Genomic DNA, 19,341 nt, shown 5'->3' with positions numbered 1-19,341 from the left:
TGATCTGAGTTGGAGTTTAAATTGCATGGAGATTTGTGGTTGATCGGCTGAATTTGGTTAAATTTGTGGAGATCGAAGATGGAATTTTTGTTGGTTTGTTGTGGATGGCTTGGATCCGGAGTGGATGAAGCATCCAGTGTTTGGATCTGTTCACGCTTGCATGGTTGCGATGTTTAAATTCTGTTTTCTTGTTTACCTCGTCTAGTAATAGTGGATCTGCTTTAGTTTCGATAGTTAATTGCATAATCGGTTTAATTTCGTTTACCCTGTTTTGATCTTCGCTTTACTCTGCATTTCGTGATCAAAGTTTGAAGAAGATGATGTCGTTGTTAGTTAAGCCTTTAGTTAGTTAATATGCAGCTTTTTCATTCGTACTCTGCTGTTTTTGGGAGATGGTCCCCACGCTCTGTTTTTCCTCTGTGTAGGCCAGTTTTAGGAAGTCGTTTACCGGGTCTGGTAGTCATTTCAAACACGTTTGGTTATTATTATGCATGTTTTGTTATCTCTGCCTAGATCTAGTTGTTAGGGTAGAGCATTTCATTTTCCGAGTGTAGGAATTAAATCTCAACCCCAAGAAAATTGTGTGGCAGCAGCCAAAAATAGTGTCCAGGTCTTTTAGCATATTTACTTTTGCATCCGTCTTTGTGGATTCGATCCCTGCTTCCCTGTACTAATCCTTTTTAGCATAGTGGGTTGAGGGTTTTGAAAAGCGAGGGGTAAGATTTGTTTGTACCAATGACCGAGGTTTCAAGGGTTCCTTGAGTTCCTCGACCCTGTGATCTAGAGGATTCTCTGGATCTAAGAAATCTGAATTTTATTTTGCACTTCACACTTGTCTTAGCCTACCCTTACTCTTTCTAATGGCGCCGTTGCCAAGGATGGATGGCGTAGTTTGTTCACGTGCTCACATATTTGACGTATATAGTTTTAATTGTCTTTTACTTGTTTCTTTCGACAGTTTATGAGCAGAGGCTCACGGTTTGGAACCTGGAGTAACCCGTCTGGATCAAGGAACGCTCAAGTCAGGTGGCAAATCAAGGAATCAACATCCACAGTCACCACCAGGTCGGGGTTTACAACAGTAGATCCATTTCTGTTCGAATCAGAAAGTGAGGAAGAGTGGAATTCGTCGGGGAGAGAGGACCTGAAGTCATCTTTTGAAACAGAGCACTCTGAAGCCGAGGAGAAGGCAGTCGTAGATATGGCGAATCTAGTGGACCCTGATCCTGAGATCGGTTCACTCACCGCGCATCTGGACGGTGAGCCCGCCCATGCCATAGTCTCAAATTAGCGACAGAGGTCTATTGATATTAAGACAAACGTGCTAGGCGTTTTACCTTCATTTTAGGGACGGAGGAATGAATGTCCTTACGAGTTTCTAAATGAGTTTAGTAAGCTGTGCAGCATCCAAAAGCGGCCCAACGATGCCACTGAGGAGGACTACCGTCTGCGTGCAGTCACATTTGCCCTAAAAGGGGAGGCCAACACATGGCTGCTGAGGCTTCCACCTGACTCGATCAACACATGGAAGTACTTCAAACTGGAGTTCCTGGAGTATTTTGTCCCGTCAAACAAAACAAACGCCCTAAAAAGGAGATTCAGGAATGTAAGCAGGACTACGATGAGTCCTTGAGCCAATATTGGTCTCGGTTCAAAGGACTGCTAGACGCTTGTCCTAATCATAGGATGATGGAGGCTGAGACGTTCTACTTATTCTATGAAGGAGCTAATCCTGAATCCAAAGACTTAATGAATTCCTCGAGCGGGGGGAATTTCACTAAGAACAAGGCAAGTGAAGCACGTGAGATTCTAGGGAGATTCATCGATGCAAAAAAGGCGTATGATAACCCACGTGCAATCATGAGGGGAAGTTCAGCTAATGCAGTAAAGGAGCAAGAAGGAGAAGGGGTTGGAGATAGAATAAATTGACTGGAGAAGGCACTTTTAAGCGCTATAGAAAAGAAAAATTAGGAGAAGTCGCCAGGTCAGGAGTAAAATCAACTCCAGCTCTATTATGGTCCACCACCTGATGGAGAATTCCAAGCCCAGATGAACACAGTGGGGAATTGGAATCAGAATAATCAGAATACAAGCTGGAATCAGTGGAAGATTAAGGAGGGCCCATGGAGAGACAATCCCTGTTTCAGATGGGCTGATGGGAATCAACAGCTTCAATTTCAAAACCCAGGTCCAGCTGAAACCCAGCAGAATTGGCCTAATCGTAATCAAGAGCGGCCACAACACAACTCGAACTGGTCAGGGAAGAACCAGGAAGGGCCGAACAACTGGAGCTACTGTAACCAAGGGGACCAGCCCAATTGGAGCAATAGGACAAACATCAGTCAGATCACTCTAAGGTCAGGACGTGGTTATGAAGGTCCCATGATGAAGGATGATGAGAGTGTACCCCCCATGATTAAAAGGGTGAAGGAAGTCCTGTCCCTGATCAAAGGGATACAGAAATAAGAAGTACTCCCTCCGTCCCAGATAATTCGGGTCACTTTGACCGGGCACGGGTTTTAAGAATTGTAATGAAAAATGGGTTGAAAAAGTTAGTGGAATGTGGGTCCTACCTTTATATATTAGTTTTATAATAAAATGTGAGTATGGATGAGTTAGTGGAATATGTGGTCCACTACCAAAAATGATAAAAGTGAAATGAGACAAATTATGTAGGACGGACCAAAATGGAAAACTGGGATGAATTATCCGGGACGGAGGGAGTACCAGAGTAGAAGGTGACCTCCAAAAAGGTGATTTGGAGAAGCCGCTACCTCGTATGGCCGATCCATTCTTCCTAGACCCAGAACCTGAAGTAAAGATTGAGGAAATAAGGAAAGAGACTGGAGAATCTTCAACTGGGGGTTCAGCAGGAACGTTGAAGCGCATGAAGCCATTTCCTCACCGAGGGGAAGCTAAGAAGAAGAAGGATGACACAGAAGAATTCATGGAGATTTTTGGCAAGTTGGAAATCAATCTGCCATTCCTACAAGCTCTGAAGCTGCCTACTTTTGGCAAATTCATGAAGGAGTTCATTGCTGGAAAAACCAAACCTGGTGGGAAGATAGTGATTGGAGAGAACGTGTCAGCTGTGATACAGAAGAGGAGAATGCCATCAAAATGCACAGACCCAGGTATGTTCACCTTGCCCATTTCTTTGGGAGACTTTAAAATTGAGCATGCAATGTGTGATCTAGGAGCCTCGATAAATGTACTCCCACTTTCGATATATAAGAAGTTAATTGAGTTGAGTCTGGTTAACACGAAGGTGGTAATTCAGTTGGCTGATAGAACATGCATCTCACCCGAAGGTATGCTGGAGAATGTGATAGTTAAGGTGCATGATTTCCTGTACCCAACTGATTTTCATGTGATAAAAATGAGTGAGAATGAATCTACTGAGTCTAGCGGAGTGCTATTAGGAAGACCATTTCTATGCACCGCAAAGACTATAATTGATGTGTTTGACGGAACTATCTGCCTAGACTATCATGGGGAGAAATACACCTTTAGCATTGATGAAGCGATGAAAAAACCATTGGATGTTGAAAATTTGCATGCTATCGATGTTATTAACCCCCTGGTCCAAGAATACCTTGAGACCGAATTAATGCAGGAACAGTTCAACAATTCAGAGTTGAGTCACTCTGTTGACAAGGAGGTAGCAGGGTGGTGCGAGACCCTATTGACTCGGGACATGACAGACAAACAGATCAATGAAGCGATCATGGCATTCTGCCACCAACCATTATCGTTTGAGTCAACTAGTTCTGTTCAAGCAAAAAGCCCAGACGAGGCAACTGACTTGGGGAAATAACAAGAAGGAGTTGAAGAAATTGCCCGAGAGCTTAAAGTATGCCTACCTTGGGGAAGATGAAACCTTCCCGGTGATAATCAACAGTCAGTTAACAGCGGAACAGGAGAATGAGCTACTGGAGGTAATCAGAAGAAACAAGAAGGCCATAGGATGGACTCTCTCAGACCTGGTGGGAATCCGCCCTGATCTTTGTATGCATCACATCAGACTGGAAGAAGGGGCGAAGGCTCATAGAGACCCGCAACGTAAGCTGAACCCGAACATGAGAGAGGAAGTTCTCAAGGAAGTCCTAAGACTGCTATCCTTGGGTATTATTTACTCCATTCCAGATAGTGAATGGGTCAGCCCAGTTCACATGGTGCCAAAGAAGTCAGGGATACAAGTGATTGAGAACGATAAAAATGAGTTGGTACCTACTCGGTTGGTGACTGGATGGAGGATGTGCATTGACTAACGAAAGCTTAACGAAGCCACTAGAAAGGATCACTTCCCTTTGCCCTTCCTCGACCAGATGTTGGAGAGATTGGCTGGGAAGCAATACTTTTGCTTCCTTGATGGATATAGTGGGTACTTCCAGATATATGTGGATCCTGAAGACCAAGAGAAGACAACCTTTACCTGTCCGTTCGGCACTTATGCATACAGGAGAATGTCATTTGGTCTATGCAATGCACCAGACACCTTCCAGCGTTATGTGATGAGCATCTTCTCAGATCTGCTGGAAGCGTGTATTGAGATTTTTATGGACGATTTCACGGTGTATGGGAATTCCTTTGATTCTTGTTTAGCCAATCTGGATCTGGTACTGAGAAGATGTCAGGAGAAGAATTTGGTCCTAAACTTTGAAAAATGCCATTTCATGGTACCAGAAGGAATAGTCCTCGGGCATGTGGTCTCGGAGAGAAGTATTCAAGTGGATAAGGCCAAAGTGGATGTGATCTCGAAGCTGCCTTACCCTACGAATCAGAAGGAAGTTAGAGGATTCCTGGGGCATGCAGGATTCTATAGAAGATTCATCAGAGATTTCGCAAAGATTGCACAGCCGCTCACTCATCTTTCGCACAATGATGTGGAATTCGTCTTTAATGAAGATTGCAAGAAGGCATTTCAAATGTTAATAGGAATCACCCTTTTGAGGTAATGTGTGATGCAAGTGATTTCGCAGTAGGAGCGGTCCTGGGTCAGAAGATCGAAGGGAAAAGTTATGTCATTTTCTGCCTCGAAGACCCTCAACCAGGCTCAGAAAAACTATGATACTACAGAAAAGGAGATGTTGGCCGTGGTATACTCATTTGAGAAATTTCGACCATACATACTAGGGTTGAAGGTGATAGTTTATACTGACCACACAGCCATTAGGTATCTCCTGACCAAGAAGGAGTCGAAACCAAGGTTGATCAGGTGAGTGCTACTATTGCAAGAATTCGACTGGGAGGTGAAGGATAAAAAGGGAACAGAGAACAAGGTCACAGATCATTTGAGTCGAATATTTCAAGGGACACGGACGAATCCATACCTGATGCCTTCCTCGAGGAACATCTTTACTGTCTTAAGAAATCTGCTAGACCTATAAACTGGGAAACAATGTTGGTAGTAACAGGTCCAGGAAAATCAAACAAAGGGAAGCATCCGTTGAATACAGAGCCATGGTTCGCTGACCTGGCTAATTACTTAGTCACTGGAGAAATGCCAGGTTCCCAAGAAGTCTCCCGGGCATAGAGAATGAAGTTGAAGAGTGAGGCCAAACACTACTTTTGGGACGATCCCTACCTCTGGAAGATGTGCTCAGACCAAGTAATCCGATGATGCATTCCAGAATGATAACAGAGGGACGTGCTCAATCATTGCCACGCCCTGGCATGTGGAGGTCTCTTTGGACCTACGAATACTGCCAGAAAGGTCTTGGATAGTGGATTCTATTGGCCAACACTGAACAAAGATTCTTTTGAATACTGTCAATGTTGTGAGAGATGTCAACAGACAGGAGGAATTTCAAGGAGAGACGAGATGCCCCAAGTTCCAATAGTAGTTTCAAAAGAAGTAGCTAAATTTCAGAAGGCGAACATTTTTAACAGGTATGGGGTGCCCAGAGCTATTTTCTCAGACCAGGGAACACATTTCTACAACCGCACCATAGAGGCATTAATGAGAAAATACGGTGTGCATCATAGGCTGTCTACACCATATCACCCCCAGTCGAATGGTCAACCTGAAGTGTCAAATCGGGAAATCAAGAGCATTCTGGAAAAAATGGTGAATACTACGAGGAAAGATTGGAGTAAGCGCCTTGATGATGCTCTCTGGGCTTTGATAAGGCTCGTTTCATACATCGGTTTAGGGTTAAAATTCTGTGCATTTGGGGCCCTAATGTGCATTATTGAGTTCAAGTGCGTAGTAAATCTGCCGGACCCAGGAGTTGCTGTTACCTGACCTGGCAGATGCAAAAGAGATGGAGTTGAAGCAAAAATCAGAAGTCGTCGTTCGGACCTAGGAGAATCAAAAGTTGGCAACAGGAGCAGAATGGAGCGAGAGCAGATTATTTTAAAGAGTCTTACTCAAGGGCTAGAGCGTAAAATCACCAGAGGGATACCCTAGGGATCAGAGCCTCACATATATAAGGAGCTCAACCTTGAAGAACAAAGAGGACGCTCAGACCGTGAACAGCCACTTCTACGCTCTCCTAGCTCTAGTTCTAGTTCCATACCTCAAATTTTCATTTCGTGTTGCTGCGCACTTGGACATGGAGGATTCTGGCCACCGTGGTTCTCATCGTCATCGTTGTTATTTTGCTGTGTAATACTGCCTTGTGGTGGCGAAGAAACAATTTTATTTGCTTTCGTTTAGTACTTTGTGTTCTTTTCAAGTTTCGCAACTCTAGTTTCTCGCTTTGATCTACTGGATTCAGACTTATTTCTAGTTATTATGGAAGTTTATGTTGGCCTTTGGTTGGATATTTCTGAGTTTATGATCATCTCTTTCTTTTAGCTTTCGTTCTTTGTTTGTTGTTGGACGTTTGGAGCTGAAATCTGTTGGTTTGTTGTTGGAGGTCGGGGATTTATATATGGAGATGTTTAGATTTGTTGAATATTGGTGTTTCGGAGGTGAAGTTTCGTATATTTGGTGTTTGATGTTTACGTTGTGCATGAGTGTGGCTATTTACTTTCTGTTTTTTTTGCATCCTTTCGGTCTAGTAGCGTAGATCTGCTAGTTTAGGCTTTAATTTCTCGTTTTAAGTCTAGATCTAAAGTTTGTTCTGTTTTCATGGTGTTTAAAACTCTGTTTTCTCTGCTATTCTCGTTTGATTCCCGAAGAAGATGAAGTTGTTGGTAGTTAGAACCAGATCTGCTTTATGTCAGCACTTTTCAGCATGTACTTTGCTTTTTCTGCATGTCCCCTAGACCTGTCAGTACGATCCACTTTGCCTCTTTTACTTTTCTGCATGCTTTTCCAGACGTTGGTAGTTTAAGGAAACTTGTCTTGCTTTTTGCTTTATGCTTGTCTGTCCAAATTAGGAAAACCTTTCTAGTTAAGTTTACCCTAGCTGTTTTAGAACTTAAAATTATCTCAGTTTCTCTAAGTCATGTATGCTCCGTACGCTCTTAGTTATTAGACCCGATAGGTAGAGTAAAGTTCTTCTGATCCATTAGACCCAATAGGTAGAGTAAAGTTTCTCTTGTCTCTCAGACCCAGTAGTCTTAAGTTCTCGACCCACAAAATTGCGTGGCAGCAGCCAACCCCTTTTTTCCAAAACAACCTCAAATGCAGTTTCGTAGCACCTTCGTCCTCGTGGGATCGATCCTTTACTTCCTTATGCTAAGTTGTAGTATAGTGGGTTGAGGTTTTTGAAGGGACAGAGTGCACCCAACGACCCCTTTCTGATAAGTTTCATGATCTTCTAGCCTCTGAAGTCTAGTCGAATCCTCTGGACCTGTTAGATCGAGTGACACATATCACTCCGCACCTGCACTGCACTCCTGGGCTCTGTCAAAATGGCGCCGCTGCCGAGGATAGCATGGTGTTATTTGTGTGTTTGCGAATGTTTTGGTGTAAATAGTTTATTTACTATGTTTTCTTTTGTTTCTTTTTTCAGTTTATGAACAAGAGCTATCGGTTCGTACACTGGAACAACTCACCTGGTTGGAGGAGCGCCCAGACTAGTTGGAGGGTCAAGGAAGCGATATTCCCAGTTACCACCAGATCGGGGCTTACAACAGGGGATCCAGTTCACCTGAGTTCGGAGAGCGACGAGGAGTCAACTTCTTCAGTAAAGAAAGAACCAAAGTCAACCTCAGAAACAGAGGAGGAAAGCGTTGAAGGTATGGCCAACGCGGGCGACGATGATCCGTAGATCGGCTGGCTCACTGCCCATTTAGATGGCGAGCCTGCCCAGGCCATCGTCTCCAACCAGCGCCAGAGGGCGATCGACATCAAAACTAATGTGCTGGGTATTTTACATAATTTCTCGGGTCGGAGGAATGAGTGTCCATATGAATTCCTCAATGAGTTCAGTAAGCTTTGCAGTATTCAGAAGAGGCCCAACGATGCAACAGAGGAGGATTACCGACTACGCGCGATCCCGTTTGCGCTGAAGGGGGAGGCTAACACGTGGTTATTAAGGTTGCCTCCCGATTCGATCCATACGTGGAAGGACTTCAAGTTGGAATTTCTGGATTACTTTTTCCCTTCTAACAAAACAAATGCTCTTAAGAAGGAGATCCAGGAATGCAAGCAGGAGTATGATGAATCGTTGAGCCAATACTGGTCCAGATTTAAGGGGTTGCTCGACGCTTGCCCAAACCACCGGATGATGGAAGCCGAAACCTACTATCTATTCTATGAAGGGGCAAAACCTGAGTCCAAAGATCTGATGAATACCGCTAGTGGAGGAAATTTCACCAAGAGAAAGGTGAGCGAGGCCCGAGAGATACTGGGAAGATTAATTGATGCAAAAAAGGCATACGATTCACCTCGTACCATCCTAAGGAGAGGAATTGCGGATGCAGTCACAATGCAAAATGAAGAAAGGATGGATGCCCGAGTGGATGCAAGGATGAATGTTAGAATGGAGCAGCTGGAGAAGACTATCCTAACTGCCCTAGGGAAGAACGATTCACCGGGTCTAACAGAGAAATAAAAACAAGTACTGGGTCCAGAGGATGGTTACAATTATTGCGGATCTCAAGGAGGGATGGATTGTCCATCCCATATAAATGCGGTAGGAAATTGGAACCAAAATAATCAAGGCAACAATTGGAACCAGTGGAGAATCAAAGACGCTCCATGGAGGGACAATCCATGCTTCAGGTGGTCCGAGGGGAATCAAAACCCTCAACTCCAGATCACTAACTCAGAAGGAAACCAAGGGAACCAACCCAACTGGTCCGGAAGAAATCAAGAGGTAGCAGGACAACTGGAATCAAGGAGCACAAGGTAATTGGAGTCAGGGAGGTCAAGGAAATCAATCCAGCTGGAATAATAGGAACCAAAATAACCAGGGAAGCTCATATGTACCCCCACACCAGAGGAACAACAACTATCAAAGGCCAAGTAGCAGTCAACAGAACACTCGGACCCAGAGGAATCTGGATGATATGGTCCATGACCTAGTGAATTCTCAACAGCACATACAAAACAACTTGGTGGCAAACAATGACGTGGTCCACAAGCTCCAGGATGCTCAGCAGGAACACAAGGTCGCGATGGATCTGATGTCAAAGCAATTATCTAAGATCGCAACGTCCCTGAGCGACATGCGAGGAAATGAAGGAAAGATTCCAGCCTCAGTAAAGCCACCAGAAAGGGCAAATATCAGCCAAGTTACCCTAAGATCCGGGAAAGCATATGAAGGACCCAAGCTGAAGGTAAATGATGAAACGCCAGTGCCGATGAGCGAGAATGTTATCCACCCGGTCCAGCAAAAAGAAGAAGTTAGGGCAGAGGATGATATCCAAGCCGGTGACTTGGGAGGATCGTTACCTCGAATGGCTGACCCATTTTTCTTAGACCCGGAGCCTGAGGTAGAAACTGAAAAAGAGAAAGGAGAGGCGGAAGAGCCCTCTAAGGAAGATCCGACCAATGCAATAAAGAGGGTCAAGAAGAAAAAGGACAACCCCGTGGATTTCATGGAGATCTTTGGAAAGCTGGAGATCAATCTCCCGTTCCTGGAGGCTATGAAGCTGCCCCCGTTCAGCAAATTCATTAAGGAGTTCATTGCGGGCAAGGCAAAATCCGATGGAAAGATCGTGATCGGGGAGAATGTATCTGCAGTAATTCAAAAGAGGATAATGCCGTCGAAGCAAACTGACCCAGGTATGTTTACCCTACCTATCACTATAGGAGGTGTCAGAGTCGAGCATGCTATGTGTGATCTAGGTGCATCATTTAATGTGTTACCGCTTTCCATATATAAAAAATTGGTAGGAGCGAGAATGACTGATACAAAAGTGGTGATCCAGTTAGCTGATAGATCATGCATTAGCCCTGAGGGAGTGTTAGAAAACGTGATAGTTAAAGTTCATGATTTTCTATACCCTGCCGATTTCCATGTGATAAAGATGAGTGAAAACGAAACTGCTGAGTCTAGTGGCGTTCTTTTAGGAAGACCATTTTTGAGGACCGCTAAGACTATAATTGATGTTTTTGATGGCACCATCTGTTTAGATTACAATGGGGAGAAATTCACTTTTAGTATTGATGAAGCTATGAGGAAACCACTTGACGTGGAAAACCTCCATTTCGTTGATGTGATTAACCCCCTGGTCCAGGAATTTCTTGAGACCGAAGTATTGCAAGAACAGGCTGATACCTTGGAGATGACCGAATCCATGAGGAAAGAAGTTGCAGGGTGGTGTGAAGCAGTTATTAAGCAAGGGCTATCTGATGAGGATTTCTGTGGCAAGGCAGGATCCCCTGGGTCCAAGGGATCAGTCCAACTGGCCAGTGTGGAAAAGTTGCCGGAGTTGGACGAGCTGGTCAAGAAAGGAATGGAGAAGAATCCGTTGCCACATGAAGTACCCCCTCCAAAGAAAGAGCTGAAGAACCTTCCTCCGGGTCTGAAGTATACCTACTTGGGCGAAGGCGAATCTCTGCCTGTCATAATCAACAACCTTCTGACCCAGGAGCAGGAAGTCAAGCTATTGGAAATGCTGGGGAGGAACCAGAAAGCAATAGGGTGGACTCTATCTGACCTAGTGGGGAATCAGTCCCGATCTATGTATGCACCATATCCGTTTGGAAGAAGGAGCCAAGGCACACCGGGATCTCCAGAGGAAACTCAACCCCAACATGAGAGAGGAAGTCTTAAAGGAAGTATTGAAGCTGCTGTCCCTGGGAATCATATATTCCATTCCCGATAGTGAGTGGGTGAGTCTTGTCCACATGGTGCCGAAGAAATCAGGAATACAAGTAGTCAAGAATGACCGCAACGAGCTTGTGCCCACAAGGTTAGTCACGAGGTGGAGAATGCCGGAAACTCAATGCGGCCACACGCAAGGATCATTTCCCGTTACCCTTCATCGACCAAATGCTGGAAAGGTTGGCGGGAAAGCAATACTTCTGCTTTCTAGATGGCTACAGTGGATACTTCCAAATATATTTGAATCCGGAGGATTAGGAGAAGACCACATTTACCTGCCCCTTTGGAACATACGCCTACCGGAGAATGCCTTTTGGTCTGTGCAACGCACCTGGGACATTTCAGCGATGCATGATGAGCATTTTCTCGGATCTACTGGAGGACTGCATCGAGATATTTATGGATGATTTCACCGTATATGGAGATTCTTTCGAGACTTTCCTGGGGCACCTAGATGTTGTTTTGGAGAGATGCAGGAAAAAGAACCTAGTGCTGAACTATGATAAAATGCCACTTTATGGTCAAGGAAGGGATAGTACTGGGACATATTGTATCTGAGAGGGGCATCGAGGTAGATCAAGCAAAAGTGGAGGTGATCTCTAAGCTTCCATACCCAACGAATCAGAAGGAGATTTGAGGATTCTTGGGACATGCAGGGTTCTACCGAAGGTTCATTAAGGACTTCGCAAAAATCGCCCAACCCCTGACAAGAATACTCCAGAATGAGGTGGAATTTGAGTTTGATGATAAGTGTAAAAAAGCCTTCCAGCTACTCAAGGATCGTCTGGTCACAGCTCCGATAATCCGCTCGCCCAACTGGGATTACCCTTTCGAGGTAATATGCGATGCGAGTGACTTTGCAGTAGGAGCAGTGTTGGGGCAGAGGATCGAAGGAAAAAGTTATGTCATATTTTATGCCTCAAAGACACTCAACCAGGCCCAGAAGAACTACGACACCACCGAGAAGGAGATGCTGGTTGTGGTGTACTCATTTGAAAAATTCCGACCATATCTACTGGGGTCGAGGGCGATAGTGTTCACTGACCATGCAGCCATTAAATACCTCCTAGCCAAGAAGGAATCTAAGTCAAGGCTAATCCGATGGGTGCTGCTATTGCAAGAGCTCGACTGGGAAGTCAGAGATAAGAGAGGGACCGAGAATAGAGTGACTGACCATTTAAGCAGGATTACCCAGGGAGAAGATGAGGAAGCCGTCCCGATGCTTTTCCAGAGGAGCACTTGTATTACTTAGGGGAATCAACTAGACCAATCAGATGGGTAGCAGTGTTAGCATTAACTGGGCCCGAGGAGTCAGAGAAACGGAAAGGCAAGCCGAATGACGAGCCTTGGTTCGCGGACCTGGCGGAATTATTTAGTTACTGGAGAATTACCTACCGCACAAGAAATCACTAGGGCCCAGAGGATGAAGATTAAGAGTGATTCCAAGTACTACTTTTGGGATGACCCATACCTCTGGAAGATGGGTCCAGATCAAGTAATAAGAAGGTGTATTCCAGAGTGGGAGCAAAGAGACGTGCTAAACCATTGGCATGCACTAGCATGTGGTGGCCATTTCGGCCCAAGGAAATCGGCAAGAAAGGTTCTGGATAGCGGTTTCTACTGGCCTTCGTTGAATAGGGATGCTTATGAGTTCTGCCAGAATTGTAACAGGTGCCAACTGACCGGAGGGATTTCTATGAGAGATGAGATGCCACAGACTCCTATAATAGTCTGCGAGATCTTTGATGTTTGGGGACCATTTCCATCCTCGTATGGAAATACGTATATATTGGTTGCTATGGATTACGTGTCCAAGTGGATAGAGGCCAAGGTTACAAGCTCAAGCGATGCGAAGGAAGTCTCAAAGTTCCTAAAGGCCAATATATTCAACCGATATGGCGTGCCCCGAGCGATCATCTCAGACCAAGGGACTCACTTCTGTAATAGGACGATTGAAGCACTGATGAGAAAATATGGAGTCTACCATCGGTTATCCACTCCGTATCATCCCCAGTCAAATGGGCAGGCTGAAATCTCAAATCGAGAGATCAAGGGCATCCTAGAGAAGACGGTGAATACCTCAAGGAAGGACTGGAGCAAGCGTCTGGGTGATGCCCTCTAGGCCTACAGAACCGCTTACAAGACACCAATAGGAATGTCAGTCTACAGATTGGTATTCGGAAAAATGTGCCACTTGCCCATGGAGATAGAGCACAAAGCGTATTGGGCAGTCAAGGAAATGAATATGAAAGCTCATGCCTGTGAGGAAGAGAGGAAGATGCAACTGCAGGAGCTAGAGAAATTGAGGCTAGAGTCATATGATTCGGCCATGTGATGTAAGGAGAGGACCAAACTCTGGCACGACAAAAACCTTCGGGTCAAGGAGCTGCAGGTCGGGCAGAAAGTACTCCTTTTTCAGTCAAAGCTCAAGCTCATGCCTGGAAAGCTGAAATCCAAGTGGATAGGGCCTTACACAATTGTAGGCATTCGACCGCATGGAGCAGTGGAAATTCAGTGGAGTCAATGCTAACTCTGTTCCGTTCCTTGTTAACGGTCATAGAGTGAAAGTGTTTAGGGATAGTTCGGAGTTGTGTGAAGTGGAAGAAATTCCACTCCACACACCTTCCACTATTGCCTAGTAAGCCATGTTTAAATATTCTTCGGGAATTACTGGGTCAGGTAGATAGGGTAAAATTTTCGATCAGCTGACTGGACCAATTAATTCCCAAGAATATTTAAACATTTAGGTGTAAATAACATGAATAAGTTTTTTTTATGAAAATACAAAAATATATATATGCTTCTAAAACCCAAAAAGATTTTTGGAAATTCTGATCGTCTGAGGAAATGCACAAGTGTGAAAGGCTCATCTCTTTGACCCAGACGTTCAGCAAATTTCGTTATTTTTACTAAGTGTTTCGGATTACCAGGTCAGAGGGAAGTGAGAAATATTAGGGGGAAGTTTGAATTTTGAATTTCAAAAAGCTGGCGAGGCGTACGGTTGCTTGCGTCAGAGATGCGACCGTTCGCCTGCAGCCAATCATGATATTCCTTTTCTTATTTTATTTCCTTTTCTTTTTCTTTTCCTTTTATTTATTTTATTTTCCTTTTATTTTCTTTTTCCTAAAATAACTTCCCTAAGAAAATTAATTAACTTCCCCCACCTAAAATTATTTTCTCATAACTTACCATTCCCAAACTTTTCTTTCTCTCTGCAGATCGGAGAACCTTCAAACCCACCACCATCAACCACCGCCGTAAAACACCGCCGTAGACAAAGATGCAAAAAAATCCGGGTTCACGCTCAACCCGCGGGAAGAACCCACCGAAAGGAAACACCACGAAAAAGGTAACGGAGGCGATGAGTTCAGCTCCCACGGCCGAGAAAATACCCACGCCACCACCAGAAGAAAACCCCACTCCGCCGGAAGTTCCACCGCAGCCCATACCGACCGAAGTGCAACCAAAGCAAAACATCGGACAAGACAACCCCGCCGAGGCGAAATCCGACGAAGCGGAGATCCCGAGGAAATCATACAAGAATTCATGAGAAAGTACGGGAAAGGGCCGAAGGCGAGCAAATTCTTCACACAAATGTCGGAGGCATGCCGGAAACAAGAAGAGGTAATTCCTGCCCTAACCCCACTTACAATTCCACCAAGACCCCAAACATTAATCGAAACACCCACTGCACAAGCCTTACCCACACACCCCGAAAACCCCCAAAGTAGAGGACAAAGTAGAGGAAGTGGAGCAAGAGGAAACAGGGGATGTGGAAGAGACGGAGGAACAGGGTGTTGAGGAGACTGAGGATGATGAAAAGGGTAATGAGGGTAGCGTAGGTGAAGAAGGTGAGGCAGTTGTTGACAAGGAGGTTGAGAAGCATGGTGAGAGTGTTGATGAGGGAGTTATTGAGAAGGAGACAGAGGAGGAAGAGAATGCTAAAGGAGTGGATGTTGAGAAGGAGGAAGAAAGAGACGGCGATAAGCAAGATGCCGAGAAAGTTTGTGAAGAGATCGAGACTGACATCGTCGTGGTGGACGATACGACTACTGATGACCAAGTAACTCCGACGGACGAGAGGATGACGAGGAGGCAATCCCGTCTGAACAGAAAGCAAGTGGATGAAGCAGAGGCAGGCAGGTCCAAGCGCCTGAGGCTGGAAGATATAGAGGAGACTGGGGATGATATCCCCCTGGTCCAAGAAACGCTACCAGCCGAGGAGGAGATCTCTCCGGAGGCCCTGGAGACGAGATATGAGGCGGAAAGAAAGAGGAAGGGTAAGCATGCTGCTAAGCCCCAACAGAAGAAATCTCACCCCGCAAACACCACTGTGGTGATTAGCGAGCCGGAGGCGATCCGTGTGCCGTTTGCCCATCCAAATGAAGAAGAAGAGGCTGAGATACCAGCCATGGAGGAGAGCCCGTTCGAGACGATGGAGGTCCTTGTGACCAAAAGATTGTTGGAAGCCATGGTCCCGTTTGAGGACCCAAAGCTGCAGAAGGCGTGCGATGGCCGAGCCACGAATGGAAAGTCGGCAAAATCCGGAAAGAAGCTGTGCCTCTCGGACCTAGAGGAACTGGGAGTGGAGAAAAAGTTCATCTCCTACTTCAAAAGCATAGGGTTTGAGTGGCTTCTCAACCACAGCAATGCGGAGGTGCCGGTGGCTCTGGCAAAGGAGTTCTTCACATCATTCAATTTCAAACAATCTACGGATCTCGATGCAGACACAATCTCTTTCAGGATATTCAACGAGGAGATGGAGATGAGTATGAGAGAGTGGTCGTTGAGACTGGGACTAACGAGAGAGATCGGCGCACCCAAGTATACAGCTGGCTTCGATGCTGAGGAGGCCTGGAGGAAGGTTGCCCACAAGAAGGTGGCCAAGTTCAAGACAAGCACATCAAAGGGGATGAACATCACTGACCCTGTACTCCAATTGGCACAAGTATATATCGGGTACAATCTCTTGGGTCAAGTGGGTGCAACCCTCACTACTCCAGAGTTGTATTTCATGTGGTGCATGCTGAACAACGTGAAAGTCCACCTCTGGACTGCCTATGCATGCCAGAGAGTCAGAACTCACTCCGACCGCCATCTCTATACGTGCAACTTGCTGGGAGCATATCTCCAGAGGAATGTGTCAATGAAGATAGCCAACTCGGTAGCCAACCTGCCAATGTGTAGCGACCCAGGATACTTCGATCTCCCGTTCTTCTTCTACAAGGGATTAACGATAATGAAGGATGGCGTGTTGAGATTTTACGAAGTGGGGAAAGCTGATGGAGTGAGGATAAAGACCGAGAAAGAGGATGAAGAAGGTGATGAGAAGGTGGCAAACGAAGGGTGGCAGATGAGAATGGAGGAGACAATGTTGAAGCTGATAGCAAATACGGTGCAGCAACAGGAGATCTTGCTGAAGCTGCACCAAGAGGCGGTAGCTCAGAGGGAGATGATGGCCGCGCAAGCTGACAAGATGGCCCAGGCCGTGGAGACAATGATGAAGATGGTCACTTTGGTAGACCAAAAGATCCTCCGGGCCCAGCAGCAACGCATGCCTCCTAAGTTGCCCACAGACTCTAGGCAGCTGACCCCAGGAGTCACCCCAGAGAAGCCAGCCTCCGACGCCCAGGGAATGCCACCAGAGAAGAAGAGAAAGGACAGCGAGACCACCACCAGTGTACCAGAAAAGAAGAGGAAGGACAGCGAGACCACCACCAGCGTACCAGTGAAGAAGGATACCCCTAGGACAGGGGAACAGAAGGCCAAGAAGGATGATGAACCAAAGCCCAGCCAGAAGAAAGCAAAGATGGTGCCCAAGAAGTCTGGTCCCACGGGGGACCAGAGCCAGAATTGACACCCCCCCCCCATAACCAAGTAATTTTAAATTTCAGTTTTTTTTCATGTCTTTTTATGTTTTAGTTCTTTTTTACAAAGCATGCCCGTTTTTATGTGTCTGTGAATATTTGTGTTATCTTTTTATATATATGTGTTAGCTATCTTCTCCCACTTAGCCCGATGCTCGGTCTAAGTGTGAGAAGTTTATTTTTTTTAAGCATGCTTTGGTGTCTGTTTAATTGTGCATCTTCTCCCACTTAGCCCGATTCTCGGTCTAAGTGTGAGAAGTTTGTTTTTACATAATATGTGTTTTGTGAGTCTGTTAAGTGTCGCACTAACTTAGCCCTATTTTCCACTTCACCAAAAAATGCTTGGGGACAAGCATGGTGAAGTGGGAGGGGGGAGGGAGTTAGTGTCAATTATGTGTGTCTGTTTACTAGGTCTAGGAGTTAGTAGTAGTCAGTTAGTAGGAAATTATGTGTTTATGCATAACTGGTGAATAGAAAGCAAAGCCCCTTAGTGAGAGTGATTGAAGAGAGAATGCATGTCAACTTTGATGCCCTTTTCCTTAATAAATCAAAGTCGGTTTGGATGAAGTAAGGACGATAGAATATGCCTCGACTAATTCTAGTTGTGAAGCCCTCCATAAAAGTGAGTTATAAGCCTTAAACACTTCATACTAACACAAAATGAGAGGGCTGCCACTTGATGCTTAGGGAAAGAACTTAGAAGGAGAAAAATTTTTGGTGATAGAAGTAACCTCTCGGGCCTAGGGGAAGGGTACTGGAGGTATAAGCTGGACGAAGTCTAGGGTCTAAAAAGGAAGAATAAACTGGACAAGGTCCGGATATAAAAAATAAAAAATAAAAAATAAAAATAAATAAAAATAAAATTTGGAGGTATAAGCTGGACGAAGTCCAGAGAGGAATAAGCTGAGTCCAGGGAAGAAGGAGAAAAAAAAAATTATAATAAGAGCTAAGACAGGGGGAACTCACTGACCCGAGGCATCAGTGGTATAGCACTATAAGAGCGAACGATCCTAACATCCCTGGTGAGGAATGAGTGATCGAGCGAATCCAACGGTTAGTGAAGTTAGGGGCTATCTTGACAAACTGACAAGCCGATTAGATAGAAGAAGGGAAGGGGAAGATTCGGAGACTGTAGGTTCTTGAATTGACCTTAATCTTGTGGGGATGGCTACTAGAAAATGAACCAGTTTATGCACTTAAATGTCTATGTGTTAATATGTGTTTTTATTTGTTTTCTTTGTCTAAGTCTTGTAGTGTCTAGGTCTAGTAATTTGAGTCTTTTTCTTTGTTAGTAGAGTCGGTTAAGGGGAAGCCATGCATTGAAACTTGCCTTATTTCATTTTCTTGTCTTTATACTTGAGAACAAGTATGGTTAAAGTGTGAGCAGTTTGATAAGGCTCGTTTCATGCATCGGTTTATTGTTAAAATTCTGTGCATTTGGGGCGCTAATGTGCGTTATTGAGTTCAGGTGCGTAGTAAATCTGCCGGACCCAGGAATTGTTGTTACCTGACCTGGTAGATGCAAAAGAGATAGAATTGAAGCAAAAATCGAAGTCGTCGTTCGGACCCGGGAGAATCAAAAGTTGGCGACAGAGCGAGAACGGAGCGAGAGCAGATTATTTTAAAGAGTCTTACTCAAGGGCAAGAGCGTAAAATCACCAGAGGGATACCCTAGGGATCAGAGCCTCACATATATAAGGAGCTCAACCTTGAAGAACAAAGAGGACGCTCAGACCGTGAACAGCCACTTCTACGCTCTCCTAGCTCTAGTTCTAGTTCCATACCTCAAATTTTCATTTCGTGTTGCTGCGCACTTGGACATGGAGGATTCTGGCCACCGTGGTTCTCATCGTCATCGTTGTTATTTTGCTGTGTAATACCGCCTTGTGGTGGCGAAGAAACAATATTATTTGCTTTCGTTTAGTACTTTGTGTTCTTTTTAAGTTTCGCAACTCTAGTTTCTCGCTTTGATCTACTGGATTCAGACTTATTTCTAGTTATTATGGAAGTTTATGTTTGCCTTTGGTTGGATATTTCTGAGGTTATGATCATCTCTTTCTTTTAGCTTTCGTTCTTTGTTTGTTGTTGGACGTTTGGAGCTGAAATCCGTTGGTTTGTTGTTGGAGGTCGGGGATTTATATATGGAGATGTTTAGATTTGTTGAATCTTGGTGTTTCGGAGGTGAAGTTTCGTATATTTGGTGTTTGATGTTTACGTTGTGCATGAGTGTGGCTATTTACTTTCTGTTTTTTTTGCATCCTTTCGGTCTAGTAGCGTAGATCTGCTAGTTTAGGCTTTAATTT

The sequence above is a fragment of the Salvia hispanica genome, chromosome 6 (genome assembly GCF_023119035.1).
Source record: "Salvia hispanica cultivar TCC Black 2014 chromosome 6, UniMelb_Shisp_WGS_1.0, whole genome shotgun sequence".
Classification (NCBI taxonomy): Eukaryota; Viridiplantae; Streptophyta; class Magnoliopsida; order Lamiales; family Lamiaceae; genus Salvia; species Salvia hispanica.
The sequence above is the reverse complement of the archived record's forward strand: the minus strand, read 5'-3'. Positions refer to the sequence as shown.